Genomic DNA, 17752 nt, shown 5'->3' with positions numbered 1-17752 from the left:
CTTGGGGTCCTGGAAGGAAAATAGCTGGGTAATTTAGACTTTTTGTGAATTTTAGGTTCTGGTCTATTTAAATCTTGATTTACATATAGTTTGGTCCCCAGCTAGCCAGAGATTGGAAATTTTGTGAAAAATTCAAATGCCATTTTACCATTTCTGAGTAATTTATAAATTTAGACTATTTCTCTTGATATCTTCAGAATATCTATTATTTAAAACTTGGGAGAGCTAATTTATCTGTAAAGACTATACTCTGCTCCAGAGAAGAAAAAATTCCCCTTCTCAAGTGCAAATGTAAATATTATGCTTCAATGGGATGTTACCAGCAGATTCTGTCTTTATTTTCCAAATTTTATATATTATACTGTTCCTAGATTCTGTGGGTAAGAATGACAGATGAAGCATTATGAGCTGTTTATCACTGTCATAAAAAATAAGTCATAGGAAGTAAATATCTGGACCCTAAAAAATATTACAATTTCAATTCTTTAGTCCAGAGACCATAATTTCTCCTTATTGGATCCTGTCTATAGAAGAGAGAATCCACCAAAGAGTAAATACTCAGTCAACATAAACTGATGGTGAAAATTCCTAAAGTTTAGCCTTGAAAGGGAGCTTTATAAAGTGTCTTTGTACCCTGAAGGAAAACCTCCCTCCTGGAATGCTGTGTATTAAAAAGTACAGATACTTGTGCATTTTTAGTACATTGTGTGGGGAGTGACATACGTGGAACTCCATTAATAGCAATTTATGTTGTGTTCTTTTCATTTCACTTTGCTAATGAATTTAGTATCAGATTGATGGGTGCTTGGAACAGAAGGCTTAATTCGCAGTTTAAGTAGAACAGTATATATTTTCCAGATAAGGGCCTACAAAGCGATCTCCATTGGAAGTGAAGCTCTCCATACAAAAGGATACTTGGAAACACTCTTTTCAGCAGGTATGAATTGAGTTAGAGATCTTTGATCTATAAATTCACATTTCTTTATAGAGGGGGACACACCTCCCAGGTAGCATTTGGAAATGGGTGGTTGTTACAATGACAGGAAGCACTATTGGAGTTTAGTAGATAGGGAAAAGACATGACCTTAAGTCCTACAATAGGTGAACTAATTACTTAAAAGGTGGCATGACCAGCTCTCAAAGCCAATATTTGGGCAACCAGAGAGGTATCACTTATAGTTAGTAGTTTTCAAGCATTTTCATAAGCCACAGAAAGAAATGCATTTAAATCATGACTTTGTATGCTCACGTAGACGTATATATATACACTGAAACAAAAATTTTACAATATTTACCCTTTCTATGCATGATACCATTTTTCCATTCTATCCATGATACCAATATTTTCCATTCTGTCAATTTTATCTCATTCTATCCTATTCTATGTTTCTTTTTCTTTTAAAGTCTAAAACCACTATCTTAATTTCAAGACCAATGGACAGTTTAATGTTTTAGATGTCTTTAAATTTCCTAGTAAGATCAGGATAAAAGACAAAATAACTTGCCTTAGTATGTCTTGGTTTCCTTTTATTCTAAGCAGAGTTTAGAATTTCCATATGAGACTGTGGTCCGGATTTCTCTGGGGGAGAGGCCTGGGCCTATACGCCAGCAGTCCTAATATAAGGCCTAATTGCCACCTTGCCCCTCTGTTGCTAAGAGATAGGGAAGGGATAGGGGTGATAGCTAGGGAAGGGAAACAGAGAGCACTACCCCAGCTCACTGCTGGCATTTGGATCTAAAGACTCAAAGTTGCCCCTGTGGTACATATTAGAAACCACATGGTGTTATATAAAGGTACAAAGTTCAGTGAGATGAGAGTAAAACTCTCTGCTCTTCCTGTCCAAGTGAGTCATCTGTAAGCTGTGGGATGGTGACTTGGCATATTGGGTCTCTCCCTTGCATATTGTTGATTGAGGCAAATGTGGAGTCAAGTAGCCTTCACGATTTGGTGCAGTGTCTAATTTATCATGGTTGTATAAAGTTAACCAACATTCTTGCTTCTCAGAATATTGTCAGAGTGTTAGTTTGTCAGAGTATTTTTAATCGGCATAGTTACTGATGGCAGTCCAGTTCAGTTCAGTCGCTCAGTCGCGTCTGACTCTGTGTGACCCCAGGGACTGCAGCACGCCAGGCCTCCCTGTCCATCACCAAATCCTGGAGTTTACCCAAACTTATGTCCACTGAGTCAGTGACGTTGATGGCAAGCCTACCGTTATACCTTAATTTTCTTCATGTCCTTTATCTAAAGCGATTATACCAATTATATCCTCACCTGAAGGAAAGAAAGGTTAATTTGGGGAAACAAAGCAGCCCTAATGATTTCAGTATGTCTTCCTCATTAGAGGTCCACTGTTTGCCTATTTTTAGGATACCTACCCTGCTGTCTTGGAGAAGGCAATGGCAGCCCACTCCAGTGTTCTTGCCTGGAGAATCCCAGGGACAGCGGAGCCTGGTGGGCTGCTGTCTATAGGGTCGCACAGAGTCGGACACGACTGAAGCGACGCAGCAGCAGCAGCAGCAGCAGCAACCCTGCTCTCTGAAGTTGTAAGAAAACCTACAGAACAGGGTTTAGTCACGCAGAGGGGAGCTGAGCATGGGTAATTTTCTGCTATCATCTTCCTGGTCCATGTGGTGTTCTCATGAGTATTTGTCTATCTATCTGTTTGACTGAAAAGGCCAGGATTTAACTTAATCTCTTGCTTTTGTTGTGTTGACCCAGTGACGAGTGCAGAATGCCTTGAGTTGGAGATTTATATTTAGGGAGTAAGATCATAGCAATCATTTCCATGAGTTTATTAGCACTTTTTCAACTCTTAGTATAGTATGTTCTTATCTGGTTGTTTAGAGACCTTGGTCCTATTTGCAATAGTAGAACACATTTAGTATTAAATATTTAGCATTATACATGGTACTTCAGATGCATCTATAAAGTAAAACAACTTTATAGATGCTGCTGCTAAGGCGCTTCAGTTGTGTACGACTCTGTGCGACCCCATAGACAGCAGCCCATCAGGCTCTGCTGTCGCTGGGATTCTCCAGGCAAGAACACTGGAGTGGGTTGCCATTTCCTTTTCCAATGCATGAAAGTGGAAAGTGAAAGTGAAGTCGCTCACACTACCTGGCACCAAATTTTAAAAGGGATTTAAACAATTGAACTTAGTATGTCACAAAAGTTGCCCTTTCTTAGTATGTCACAAAAGTTGCCCTTTCTTATTTCGCTCTTACTAGATTCCTTTCCGAGTTACTTTCCACTCATTGTTTTGTAGAAATAGATGCATTTATTTACAGACAAAACAAAATGTGTTCTCCTCTTTCCAACTTTTAGTTCAACTTTGCCCAGATAAACAGACTTCATAGAAAGCCAAAGTTAGAGATGGAGTGATGGAGTGACAGTTCTCCTTTCCTTTCTTCATTTGGAGCCACCGTTTCTTATTTGAAGAAGGTGACCTACCAGTGTCATAACCGTCCCTTACAATGAGAAAAAGGTTACCTGTGAGACATCTTCGTGGATGATGTCAGGGCTGAGTACAAGAGCTAAGATCATTAAGACTTGTCCCTCTTGAGTTGGGCAGCATGAAAAGAAACAGTGACTTTTTTTAATTTTGTTCAAGTCCTTTGAGAGTAGTTGTCATTAAGTCAGTGAAGCCAAGATCAGAGGACAAACCCAAAGCACAGTAGTGCAGCTAACAAGTGAATTCAATCCAAAAGCTAAAAATGAAGAAAAGCAATGTGGAGAGAGAAGGCAAAACATTTCTGGGAAAGCTGTGTGAAAAGAACTGAGGAAACTGTATCTTGTTTATATTGGTCCTAACCCCTTGGCATATGAATAGTATGTCTGACTGTCCATTAGCATGCACAGGTAGGTAGCAGGAGGCTCTTTTTGTCACCCATTACTGCCATTTAGGAAGTTGTCCATGAGATACTGGAGTTGGAGTTGTCAGGATTCATCCACAGTCATGGAATGCCTTATTACCCTGTGCTGATAAGGGGCTGAATGCTTGATCTCCAACACACCTGCCTTGGGAAGATTTTTCTATGGGATGAAGCAGAGTTCCAGACTTCTTGGTGGCCATGATCAAAGTGCTTGAGGAGCTTTGTTCACAGCATTGATGGCTGCAAGTGAAAGCATCTTTTTTCCCTTGATGTCCAAGATCAGCCAGGGCAGAGTGGGATCTATCTCCACAAGATTTTGTTCCAGATGGGGCCCAGTGAAGTTTTTCCTTTCCGCTGATATTTCCCTCAGCGAGTGCTTGGTTTCTAACAGTATTTGCTGTTGAGTGCATTTGTTGTTGTTGTTGTTGTTCAGTTGCTAAGTCATATCTGACTCTTTGTGACCCTAGGACTATAGCATGCCAGGCTCCTCTGTCCTCCACAATCTCCCAGAGTTTGCTCAAATTCATGGCCATTGAGTCAGTGATGCTATCTAACCGTTTCATCCTCTCCTCCCCGCTTCTCCTTTTGCCCTCAGTCTTTCCTGACATCAGGGTCTTTTCCAATGAATTGGCCCTGCAAATCTTATCTTGCTTTGGAAGAGAACTGTAACTATTTAACTTTCACTTTTTCTCAGCGCTCTGTTGAAGCATGTTGGAACTGGTGCTTCTTAAACTCATTCTTTTCTTGGATGGATCTTTCTTGACTCCATAATTTCAGCTTAAATGATACTTCTTCAAAGCAACTTTCTTAGATCATCCTATCTAAGGTAGGACCCTTCTTTAATCCATACCATGGCACAGTGTTTACTTCTTTCTTAGCGTATAGTCGTCCCTTTGTATCTGTGGGGGAATTGGTTCTAGAACTCCCAAGGATATGGAAATCTAGGATGCTCAAATCCTTTATATAAAATGGCCTATTATTTGCATAAAATCTACATACATCCCTTTTTATACTTTAGATCATCTCTGGAAATTTTTAAAAATATTTTTGATGGGTGGGTGATTGTTTGAATCCACAGATGCAGAACCTGTGGATATGGAGGATCAGCTGTATATGGCTCCAGGAAATTGTAAATATCTGTGTCAATAATTACATTTACATTTATTATAATTGGTGGTATATTTGGATTTATGTCTACCATTTTTTGTTTCCTGTTTATTCCTTCTGTTTCCCATTTCTTGTCTTATTTTCAGGTTATGTGAACTTTTTTATCATTCATTTTAGTTTATTGTGCTTTTGACTATTTATCTTTATATATTTTTAGGGGTTATTCTATAGGTTATAATATGTATATGTAGCTTTTCACAACCTTTTTAGAATCAATTTTTGTCACTTCAAGCAGAATGTAGAAATTTAGTCGCCATATAAGTTCTTTTACTCTCAAAGTTTTGCAATATTGTTGTTATATATTATCTTTTTGTATATGTGTACTTAGTTGCTCAGTTGTGTCCCACTCTTTGCAATTCCATGGACTGTAGCCTGCCAGGCTCCCCTGGATTCCACCAGAATCCATGGGGATTCTCCAGGCAAGAATGCTGGAGTGGATTGCCATGCCCTCCTCCAAGGTATCTTCCCAACACAGTGATCGAACCCAGGTCTCCTGCATTACAGGTGGATGGATTCTTGACTGTCTGAGCCACATCTTTACATACATTGAAAACTGTATCAGATAATGTTGAGATTTTTTTCTTTCAACTATCAAACATATTTTAAAGAACTTAAGAGGAGAACAGTTCATTCTGTTTACTCATGTTTATCATTTCCTTTTGCTTTTCCTTGTTCTTGGTGTATAAAGTTTCCTCTGATATCATTTTCTTTCTGCCTGGAGAATTTCCTTTAGCAATTTTTTTTAAAATATAAATTTATTTATTTTAATTGGAGGCTAATTACAATTTTGTATTAGCAATTCTTTTGGAGCAATTCTTCTGGCAACCAATTTTCTTAGTTCTTTTTCACCTGACAATATCTTTATTTCACTTTGATAAAGCTATTTTTTACTGTTTATAGAATTCTATGTCGATAGTTCTTTTCTCTCAGCACTTTAAAAAAAAACCATGTCATTTTCTTCTGGCGTCTGTGATTTCTGATGAGAAACCCATGGTCATTTGGATCATTGTTCCCTTATAGGTAATGTGTAATTTTCTCTAGAAGATTTTAAGATATTTTTCCTGATTTTCAGTTTCCATAGTTTAGTTTTCATGTATCCAGATATGGGTTTTTATCGCTGTTGTTGTTGTTTGTTTCTATTCTGTTTCAAGTTTGCCATACTTCTCAAACCTGTATATTTATGTATTTCACAAAATTTGGGAAGATTCTAGTTGTGGTTTCTCCAATTTTTTTTTTTTTTTTTTTTTAGCACTAAACTCTTTTTCCTTTCTTTCTGATACTATGATGACATGAGTGCTAGATTTTTTTCTTATTATCTCACAGGTCCTTCAGCCTATACTGTTTTTCTCTTTGTTGGTTCCTATTGAATCTGCCCTGTTTTAAAGCTCAGTGTCTCTTTTCTCTATCATCTTTATTTTGTTATTGAGTGATTTTGTTGTTGATTGTATTTTTCTGTTTCAAGACTATTCCTTGTTGGAGCATTTTTATGATAGCTAATTTTAAATCTTTCTCAGATGATTTCAACATCTGTCTGATTTCAGTGTTTGTGATTGTTAATTATCTTTTCTCATGTGGGTTGAGATTTTCCTGGTTCGTCATATACCTAATAATTTTGGATTGCAACCTGGACTTTTTTACATTATAAGATTTTTGAATCTAAGTTAAATTCTATAGAGAATATTGGTAATTTTGTTTTATTTAGTATGTAATTAATCTGATTAGGTTGAGGTCACAAGTTAAAAGCTGCCTTCTATGATTTCAATGCCAGTTTTCTTTTCAGTGCTTTTTCAGATGACTATGTACAGTGGTCAATTAATATGTTAATTTAGTTTTCAATTTCTTTTGTATACTGATTAAAATCAGATCTGCATATATGCAGCTTGAAATGAATCATATATAATGTAATATTCCATATATATATAGATATAATATAATATTCAATTAGTAAAACCAGTAGCAACAGATAAATATCAGTGTTTGTCCTAGGAGATCCAGTACTGGAAACTTTGGTAAAATGAAGCAATTTATAATGGAAGTTGAATAGTGACCTAGATGAGCATACCTACTTAGACAACTAGAGATTTATTTATTGTTATTAATAATTCATTATATTTTACAGTGATGAAAATCTCACAAGTTGAATATATTTTGAAACAATGAAGATAAGTAAAGGTACTAATTAATTATTCCAAGGGCTGTAGAATGTTTAGATATCTTTGACTTATCTTCCCTTTTGCCCTGCTAATTAGAGACATATCTTCCTTTCTAACTTGTAAATTGTTTATCACACACCTGCTAACCAATTGCCTGTTTTAAAACTGCTATGATTGATAGAAATTTATGGCTCTAAGTAGTTTATACAAAATTTGGAAAAATTTTGCATATCATGGATTCTTTTGATTTGAAAGTATTAAAAAACAAACTCTGAAATAGGAGTCAGGTGGCCAATAACCTAGCTCCAGTTTTGTGTTGCTGTCAGGCAAGTCTCTTATCTTCTTTGGATTCTAATTTCCTCCTTCATAAAATGAGACATTTTAAAGCATTTACCTTACATTTTCAAAAAATCATCATGAAGATCAAATGAAAAGATGTATTATAGAAGTCTTTTCTCAAAGTAAAAGTATTATGTAAATGTAGGGGATTATTGTTACCCTCATCATCATTCATTAGTGGTACTGATGATAGTGGATGACTATAGCACTGCTGAGAAGCTGAAAACAATTTTGATACAAATTTTCTCTAGTTTGCCTGATGATAAAGTCTACTTTCCTATCCTACAACTTATTTGCATCCTTTGTATTTTTGTTCTGGTTATATAATTTTTTTTATGGCACCAAATTTGATCTGTGAGTAGTATGAGATCAATCAAATAACAAGCTTGGATTAATTCCTTGATCAGTAACAATGAGTTATAAATTCAGTGAATTTTGCAAACTGGGATAGGATTCTATCTTATTAAGAATAGGTCCCCTAAGATCCCTCCCTGAATGAATTTTACTCATTGTTGAGTGGAGAAGCAACAGTCTCTTGGAACAACTTACTGAATTCCAAAGAAGAAACAGTTTGTCCTTAAAGCATTATGAAATTCAGGGAATGAATGATATTCACCCAAGGAAAATTTTGTAACATAAATATAGAATATATTGGTTTCTTCGAAGGGTCATGTATTATTTTAATTCATGTAATCATTAACTTAGTTACTTGAAGATCACAGATTATTAATGGATGAATTCTAAGTGAAAAAAAAGTATGCATAGGCTGAATAAGAAGATAGGTATGCATTACATCAGAGATGTCATTAAAATATACCTGAAAAACACATTTGTGTAATTAGGGAGGATGACAGCAATCTATGAAACCTTTGCTTGTGAGCTTTTTTAACTTACATGCAGAATACATTATGTGAAATGCTGGTCTGGAAGAAGCATAAGCTGGAATGAAGATTGCCAGGAGAAACATCAATAACCTCAGATATGCCGATGACACCACACTCATGGAAGAAAGTGAAGAAAACTAAAGAGCTTCTTGATGAAAGTGAAAGAGGAGAGTGAAAAAGATGGCTTAAAACTCAACATTCAGAAAACTAAGATCATGGCATCTGGTCCCATCACTTCATGGAAAATAGATGGGGAAACAGTGGCTGACTTTATTTTTGGGGGGCTCCAAAATCACTGCAGATGGTGACTGCAGCCATGAAATCAAAAGACGCTTGCTCCTTGGAAGAACAGCTATGACCAACCTAGACAGCATATTAAAAAGCAGAGACATTACTTTGCCAACAAACATCTGTCTAGTCAAGGCTATGGTTTTTCCAATAGTCATGTATGGATGTGAGAGTTGGACTATAAAGAAGGCTGAGTGCCGAAGAATTGATGCTTTTGAACTGTGGTGTTGGAGAAGACTCTTGAGCGTCCTTTGGACTGCAAGGCGATCCAACCAGTCCATCCTAAAGGAAATCAGTTTGAATATTCATTGGAAGGACTGATGTTGAAGCTGAAACTCCAAAACTTTGGCCACCTGATGAGAATAATTGACTCACTGGAAAAGACCCTGATGCTGGGAAAGATTGAAGGTGGGAGGAGAAGCGGGTGACAGAGGATGAGATGGTTGGATGGCATCACTGAATCCATAGACATGAGTTTGAGTAAAGTCCGGGACTTGGTGATGGACAGGGAGGCCTGGCATGCTGCAGTCCATAGAGTCGCAAAGAATCGGACACGACTGAGCAACTGAACTGAACTGAACTGAAGTAAATTTCTACCCTGAGAGATTTTGACACACTGCAATATAGGATACCTTCCACAGTTTGAAGAGAGTCAGAAATGAATGTGTGACGTCCTGTTTTCTTCATTTGTAAGAATAAAATTATAATCACACTCTGTCATTCACGTCCATATTGAAGACAATCTAAAAAGCAATGAAATGTGCTATACTTGAAATATGTATTTACCATAAACACTTTTAGAATATAGGTATAAAGCATACATTTTATCACATTATACCATGATCTTTGATTTACTTGCACAGTGCATATGATGACTCTCAAAAACTTTTTCAGTTATATGCTGGAAAATAAATATGCTAATGAACACACAGAGGAATATGCAGACAACACTCTTTAGAGTGATTGTAGAACACCTATACTGAATAGTCACAGAAGAGTGTATGAAACGTTAGTTTTCATTCAAGTACCCAATACCCTAATTAAAATTTTTACAACTTCCCTTTTCAGTTCCTATCTTTAGGTTTGTTTTATGGTATGTTGTATCTATGAAATTGTTTTCCAGAATCTTAAAGATAGTATTCTTCAAATTATTTTGGTCTTGTTTTCTCAGATATATATATATTTTTTCATGTCCCTACTTACTTTACAGTCTAAATTTTTAAAAATATTAAGCTTTTTTCCCTTATTTTTCATACTTTATTCTCCCAATTAAAAGTCATATACAAAATTTGGAAAACTTTAGAAAGCTCAGAAAACAATTCTTATTACCATTTTGGTTTACTTTCTTCCAGTCTTAAAAAAATATATCTTTAGAATATTTTAACCTTAATGATTATACTATATTGTATCTTAATTGTAAAGTTTACTTAAAGTATAAGTATTTTTTTCATTTAATAGCTGTAGTGTATTCTACTGAGTAGATATACCACAGTTGGCTTCCTAGGTGGTGCTAGTGGTAAAGAACCCGTCTGCCAATGCAGGAGACATAAGAACTTGGGCTCAATCCCTGGATTGGGAAGATCTCCTGGAGGAAAGAACGGTTACCCGCTCCAGTATTCTTGTCTGGAGTATCCCCCCCATACTCCATGGAGTATCCATGGAGCTCCCATGGATAGAGGAGCCTGGAAAGCTACAGTCCATGGGGTCGCAATGGGTCTGACATGACTGAAGTGACTTAGCACCCATGCACTCACTATAGTCACCCAGTTCTTATGCTTGGACAAAAATTGTTTTCAGCTTTCAGTTATTTTAAAAAAAGAACATGATGAGCTTCTTTGTGCATACAGCATTCATTTCTCCTGGAATTTAGAGTATTTAATTGAGATAAATTCCTAGATTTGGAATAAAACCTTATGTGGTGGCCATAGAGGTGTCCTTTTTAGATCTCCTTTCAAAAGAGGGAGTTGTGGAGAGCATAGATGATTGACAACCTCTAGCTGTCACACTTTTGGATCCACTGCAGCATGTAGACATTCACATGGGAGGTGTGCTTCTCCTGTGATGCTCCTGGCCCAGGAGCATATCAGTAGTATTAGAACTGAGGCATCCCTGCACTACAGGAGAGTCTTCTAAGCGGCCATTTTGCTCAAGGATTCCCCACCAACCTGGCTGAGACGTTCTCAGAACTGCTCTCCATGTGAAGCTCTTCCATCCCTCTTTCCTTTCACAAGGGTAAGACTTTCACTGATGTCTGAGCAGATTCCTTGCCTAAGCCCCTCCTCCTTTATCACTCACAGGTTATTCTCCTTATAAAGATCTCTTAAGCCCAGTGGTTCTTGGCACCAGAGGACCTAACCTGACACAGCATATAATCATTGTTCAGTCTCTTGATATATAGTGTCCAGTTTACTTTCAAAGCACCTTGTACCAGTCTAAACCTCCATTGCAATGCAGCTTTTCAGCACTGTTCTTTTCTTTTTAAAATGTTCATTAATTGATAGATGAAAGAATGCTATTCCACTTCTAGAATTTGTTTCCTTCATTAGACTAAATATCCCTTTTTTTCCATTTGAGATCTACAAAATCTATTCATATTTCACCGAGAAACTTTTCTTATAATTCATAGTCATAATTACAATACTTTTTCCTGCATTTTTGACAGTGTATTTGGATGAAAGTCTCATTCAATATTCATTTAAAGTAGTTGGGGTAAATTAAGAATGTAAGACGAATATCATGATCACTCATTTACTCAAGCCTAAATTAAGATCACAGATAATATTTATGTTTTGCTAGCAGTGGTAGTAGTGGAATCCAGGCCTACAATATGTCTCCAGGAAAGGCATATAGTTTGACATTTCTATAATTAAAACATGTGTGTGTGTGTGTGTGTATGAACATATCCATGGACATGCATGAGTAGCAGTTGTGTAAGTGTGCAGAATTTGTTGGAAAAGAGGTAAAGCTTAAAATTCCTTTACTTCCTTGTCTTATTTTTTTTCTGTTAGTAGTCTTGCTTTTTTTTCTTTTGTTTTTCCTTCACTATCTTTTCCCACCTTTATTTCCAAGGTATCCCTGATCATCTGATATTTATTAGGTAGTTAAATTATGCACATGCCAATCTCTGTGTCCCCAAACACACATAGCTAATCAAGAATAAAACCATTTATTGTAAATTTGCCTCTAGAATGAGTCCTCCTTTCTCTGATTTTGAGGATGGATAGATACTCATTATGATCTGGTAGACAATTATAACATGCACATTTAGAGTGTAGGTGGATAGAAGAGTACTCTGTGTTAGGTGTTAAGACTTTTATTTTACTCGTTTAAAGACAAAGATTTAAATGTGCTTGTTTAAATTCAACAAGCCCTTAGAGCGATGAGGCCTTGGGGGTAAGAGGTGCTTAAAACCAAATAGCACAGGAACTGAAGAAGTAATTATATGCCAGACTGAAGATGGAGCTAAACAGAGTGAGCTGCTCTGGGAACAGGAGATGAAAAACTGAATTATATCCCAGGTATCCACAAACCAAGAAAGCAGACTGGGAAACATGCATCTTCCTCCATCTTACCAACTTTTGTAAATGACAAAGCTTTTCGGATGATTTGGTAATCTGATTACATCCTTCTTTTCTGCATTTTGCTTTAATCTAAACTTAAACATTTAATTAGAAGGTTGTTTTTAATGAAGAACACAAATATTTCATAATAGAGCATATATTCAGGTTTTGAAATGGTAAGAAATAAAAAATAATTGGAGTGGAATTTCAATGTCTTTATCTCCCTGAAGACCAGCTTTAAAAAGCCACCTCAGCTCCGTCACCTCTTCCAAAAGATGGCAATGGAAGGGAAGGGGGAAGGTGGGAACCATTCTGAGCAGATTTCAGGCCTACCAAAGCAGTGGGATTAATATTATATGAAAGACTTAACCCACTTTCCTCAGTTGCTTTGAACATAGGAGGGAGGAGGCAAAGAGGTATATATTCTTTGTTCCAAATCCTTTCCCAGGGAATCTGGTTTATGGCTTAAGAAGGCTCTAAAAAGCCTGGCAGGCTATAGTCCATAGCGTCACAAAGAGTTGATCATGACTGAAGTGACTTAGCACACACAGCGCCGAATTGAACAGGAGGGATCAAAAGTGATCAGTACCATACTGTCTTGATAACTGTGGCTTTGTAGTAGAGCCTGAAGTCAGGTAGGTTGATTCCTCCAGTTCCATTCTTCTTTCTCAAGATCGCTTTGGCTATTCGAGGTTTTTTGTTTTTCCATACAAATTGTGAAATTATTTGTTCTAGCTCTGTGAAGAATGCTGTTGGTAGCTTGATAGGGATTGCATTGAATCTATAGATTGCTTTGGGTAGTATACTCATTTTCACTACATTGATTCTTCCAATCCATGAACATGTTATATTTCTCCATCTGTTAGTGTCCTCTTTGATTTCTTTCACCAGTGTTTTATAGTTTTCTATATATAGGTCTTTAGATTCTTTAGGTAGATATATTCCTAAGTATTTTATTCTTTCCGTTGCAATGGTGAATGGAATTGTTTCCTTAATTTCTCTTTCTGTTTTCTCATTATTAGTGTATAGGAATGCAAGGGATTTCTGTGTGTTGATTTTATATCCTGCAACTTTACTATAGTCATTGATTAGTTCTAGTAATTTTCTGGTATAGATCAATGGAACAAAATAGAAAGCCCAGAGATAAATCCACACACATATGGACACCTTATCTTCGACAAAGGAGGCAAGAATATACAATGGATTAAAGACAATCTCTTTAACAAGTGGTGCTGGGAACTCTGGTCAACCACTTGTAAAAGAATGAAACTAGAACACTTTCTAACACCATACACAAAAATAAACTCAAAATGGATTAAAGATCTGAACGTAAGACCAGAAACTATAAAACTCCTAGAGGAGAACATAGGCAAAACACTCTCTGACATACATCACAGCAGGATCCTCTATGACCCACCTCCCAGAATATTGGAAATAAAAGCAAAAATAAACAAATGGGACCTAATTAACCTTAAAAGCTTCTGCACATCAAAGGAAACTATTAGCAAGGTGAAAAGACAGCCTTCAGAATGGGAGAAGATAATAGCAAATGAAGCAACTGACAAACAACTAATCTCGAGGATATACAAGCAACTCCTACAGCTCAACTCCAGAAAAATAAATGACCCAATCAAAAAATGGGCCAAAGAACTAAATAGACATTTCTCCAAAGAAGACATACAGATGGCTAACAAACACATGAAAAGATGCTCAACATCACTCATTATCAGAGAAATGCAAATCAAAACCACTATGAGGTACCATTTCACACCAGTCAGAATGGCTGCGATCCAAAAGTCTACAAGTAATAAATGCTGGAGAGGGTGTGGAGAAAAGGGAACCCTCTTACACTGTTGGTGGGAATGCAAACTAGTACAGCCACTATGGAGAACAGTGTGGAGATTCCTTAAAAAACTGGAAATAGACATGCCTTATGATCCAGCAATCCCACTGCTGGGCATACACACTGAGGAAACCAGAAGGGAAAGAGACACGAGTACCCCAATGTTCATCGCAGCACTGTTTATAATAGCCAGGACATGGAAGCAACCTAGATGTCCATCAGCAGATGAATGGATAAGAAAGCTGTGGTACATATACACAATGGAGTATTACTCAGCCATTAAAAAGAATACATTTGAATCAGTTCTAATGAGGTGGATGAAACTGGAGCCTATTATACAGAGTGAAGTAAGCCAGAAAGAAAAACACCAATACAGTATACTAACGCATATATATGGAATTTAGAAAGATGGTAGCAATAACCCTGTGTACGAGACAGCAAAAGAGACACTGATGTATAGAACAGTCTTATGGACTCTGTGGGAGAGGGAGAGGGTGGGAAGATTTGGGAGAATGGCATTGAAACATGTAAAATATCATGTATGAATGAGTTGCCAGTCCAGGTTCGATGCACGATACTGGATGCTTGGGGCTGGTGCACTGGGACGACCCGGAGGGATGGAATGGGGAGGGAGGAGGGAGGAGGGTTCAGGATGGGGAACACATGTATACCTCTGGCGGATTCATTTTGATATTTGGCAAATCTAATACAGTTATGTTAAGTTTAAAAATAAAATAAAATTAAAAAAAAAAAAAAAAAAAAAAAAGTGATCATAAGCCCAAATTGATTCTTTTTTCATTTCTTTCAAAATTGAGGGCTCATTTTTTGATGAAAGTGAAAACCATACGTATAGAAACTAATATAGTTAGGCCCATCAATGTGACTACTAAGAAAGTTATTTTACATTTCTAGAAACATTTTTTAGGCAACTCATTGTGAATATACAAGTATGCATTTTTGCCTCTGAACATTCTTTTAAAACTTAAAAAGTTCCAAATTTCTGTTGATGAGAAGTACAAATTCCATTTTAGAATCCAGTGTTGAAGTCTGGAGAAGGCAATGGCACCCCACTCCAGTACTCTTGCCTGGAAAAACCCATGGGCAGAGGAGCCTGGTAGGCTGCAGTCCATGGGGTCGCTAAAAGTCGGACACGACTGAGCAACTTCACTTTCACTTTTCACTTTCACTTTTCACTTTCATGCATTGGAGAAGGCAATGGCAACCCACTCCAGTGTTCTTGCCTGGAGAATCCCAGGGACGGGGGACCCTGGTGGGCTGCCATCTTTGGGGTCGCACAGAGTCGGACACGACTGAAGCGACTTAGCAGCAGCAGCAGCAGTTGAAGTCTGATTCTTCACAGCATTATAACAAAACAAAAAGTTCCAAGTTAACAATGGATTCCTGAGCTTCTAAGCAAGTGTGTTTTGCTTTTTTTTTTTTAACACTAAACTGAATGCAAATTAAAAAGGACCACACTATCATACTTTATAGTAGACTAAATGGAAGCAAAGATAATGACAAAGAAAGGGCCACAGTATGGTATGTCCTGCATGTGGCTTTCACTAAACTTACTCTGGTATGGTGAGGAGAGAATGAGAGGACCCTGTTTATTTATTTATTCAGTAATTATTTATTAAACACCAATTGTGTTCTAAACATGGAGACTGTGGTTTGAAAACTTTTAAGTACCTGATCTGTAGGACCTTACATTCAATGGGGGAGAAAGGAGAAATATCAGGAAAGGGAATGTACAATTTCAATACAGAGCAAAGCACTGTGATGAGGGAACCTTAGATTTGGGAAGTGGCAAGGTTAGTGAAGGCTTTCCAGAGACTGTAATAGAAAGCTGAGCCCTAAAGGATAATGAGGAGTTTGCCTGGCAAGAGTCTGAGGGAGGGCTGAGGAGAAAAAAAAAAGAGTAAATCTCAGGCAATAGGAACACTGTGTAGGATTTTAATAGATCATATCCTTCCATTTCTTCAGAATTTGTGTGTTAAGAGAGACAGGTAGGGGCAGTTACATAAGAGGGGCAAAATCCCAAGGCAGAGGGCTCCACTGGTGAAGAGGTGGATGGATTAGCATTGGAGTAAGGTAGATCCTTTCCTGGAGTAATAGTAGGCAAGGATAAATAGAAGTGTATAAAGGCAGTTGTTTGTAAGTGAGATACCAAAAGTTGATATAATGGTCTTTATTTTCTCATTGGTACAGATAGCCAATTTCTTTGCAGATGTTGAAAGAGGAGTAGAAGATTTCAGGCAAGAACAAAGATCTGAAATAGCTGTCATATACAGAAGTAGAGAGGGAGTTGATTAGGGAAACCTGGAAGGATTTTTAAATAGTATTTAGGGTCCAGCTATGTGGAGAGGCTGAGGCTGAATGGTGGTTATAGTTAGTGAGTTCGTGAGACCATCTTTAGCTTCTGAACTATACGAATAGAGAAGGCAGATAGTGAGACTGCTCCAGGATTGGGTCTTCACTGATATTGTGACTCTATTTTTCTCCACCACTCATTTCTTGTCACTGAAGAGTTCTTATGACTGATACTCTGGCTCTCTAATGGTTTTCCTTTCCTGGATATTCAGCAAGTTTGGCTCAAGTTCTGGCCATGCTTAAAGTGCCAAAGATTTAATGTCCCTAGAAGATGCTTTAAGCAAATAACTAGTGGCAAGTTAGTGGATAAATATCCTAGCATCCCCACCCTTTATGTGGGATGACTGTGAAGCATGTTCTATCCTGTTTGCCAGAATAGAACAAAAGGATTGAGCTCCAGTTCACTATAGTAGTAAGCCGCTTAATAAATGCACCCTTTATTGACTAACTTATTTCCTTTATGCCTGTGTAACAAAATACCTCGTTAGGTGGTTTGTTAGTTGCTTAGAACAGTAGGATTTATTTTTTCTCACAATTCTGTGGGGTGATTGGGCTGAGCTGAGAGTTCTTCTGCTTTGCTTAATAATACCAGAATTCACTTATATAGCTGCACCTGACTGAGAGACTGACTGGGACAGGAACGTCCATGGTGGCTTTATGTACAAGTTTGAGGCCTCAGTGCAAAGGGTGAAATAATAGCTGGAGTCTGAACCTCTTTTTATCTATATGCTTTCTAATTATTCATTAATGTAGTCAGAACTTCTTTATATGGTGTCTACATCCCAAGAAAGCAAAAAACGTAGACTGCTAGAACTCTTCTGACCTTGGCTTAGAACTGACACAGTGTGACTTCTGCTGCAGTATAATAGCCAAAACAAGGTACAAGGCCAACCCAGATTCAAGATGGGGAATGCAAACTTTTTCTCTTGATGGGTGGGGCAACATGTGAGAATAGGGATCCAGAACCACTGATGATGATCTTTACAGACTCTCTCATTTCCCTTCTCTGTCTCACTTTTCTCCTTCACTAGTGTTTCCAGGGATCAGATTCCAATAAACTACTTACATAGAATTCTCATCTCAGGATCTTAACCAAAAGAAATAGAGGTAAATGAGACAGAGGAAAGCCAGAAAGTGAACACAGTATGAGTAAAAGAATAAAGTGATGAGCCACAGGGTTTGGGCTGCATGAAGAAGAAAACGTTAAAGGGGTTCAAAAAGAAGCCTCGAGACACTTAGGGCCGGATGATATCTATGATATCAAAGAACTTGACG

The 17752-nt window shown here is 37.4% G+C and overlaps 1 protein-coding gene across 22 annotated transcripts in view; it reads left to right on the top strand.

Moving 5' to 3' along the window:
- Positions 1-17752, top strand: part of ZBTB20 (zinc finger and BTB domain containing 20) — an 869399-nt gene that overhangs the window by 185443 nt on the left and 666204 nt on the right. The window contains exon 3 of one of the 22 annotated variants that reach the window (XM_045161960.1): positions 859-937. The exons of the other annotated variants lie outside the window; for them this stretch is intronic. The gene's annotated coding sequence lies outside the window, so the exon portion shown is untranslated. The remainder of the gene's footprint in view (positions 1-858; positions 938-17752) is intronic. 22 annotated transcript variants of the gene reach the window in all.

This window comes from Bubalus bubalis, chromosome 1 (genome assembly GCF_019923935.1).
Source record: "Bubalus bubalis isolate 160015118507 breed Murrah chromosome 1, NDDB_SH_1, whole genome shotgun sequence".
Classification (NCBI taxonomy): domain Eukaryota; kingdom Metazoa; phylum Chordata; class Mammalia; order Artiodactyla; family Bovidae; genus Bubalus; species Bubalus bubalis.
The sequence above is the reverse complement of the archived record's forward strand: the minus strand, read 5'-3'. Positions and strand labels throughout refer to the sequence as shown.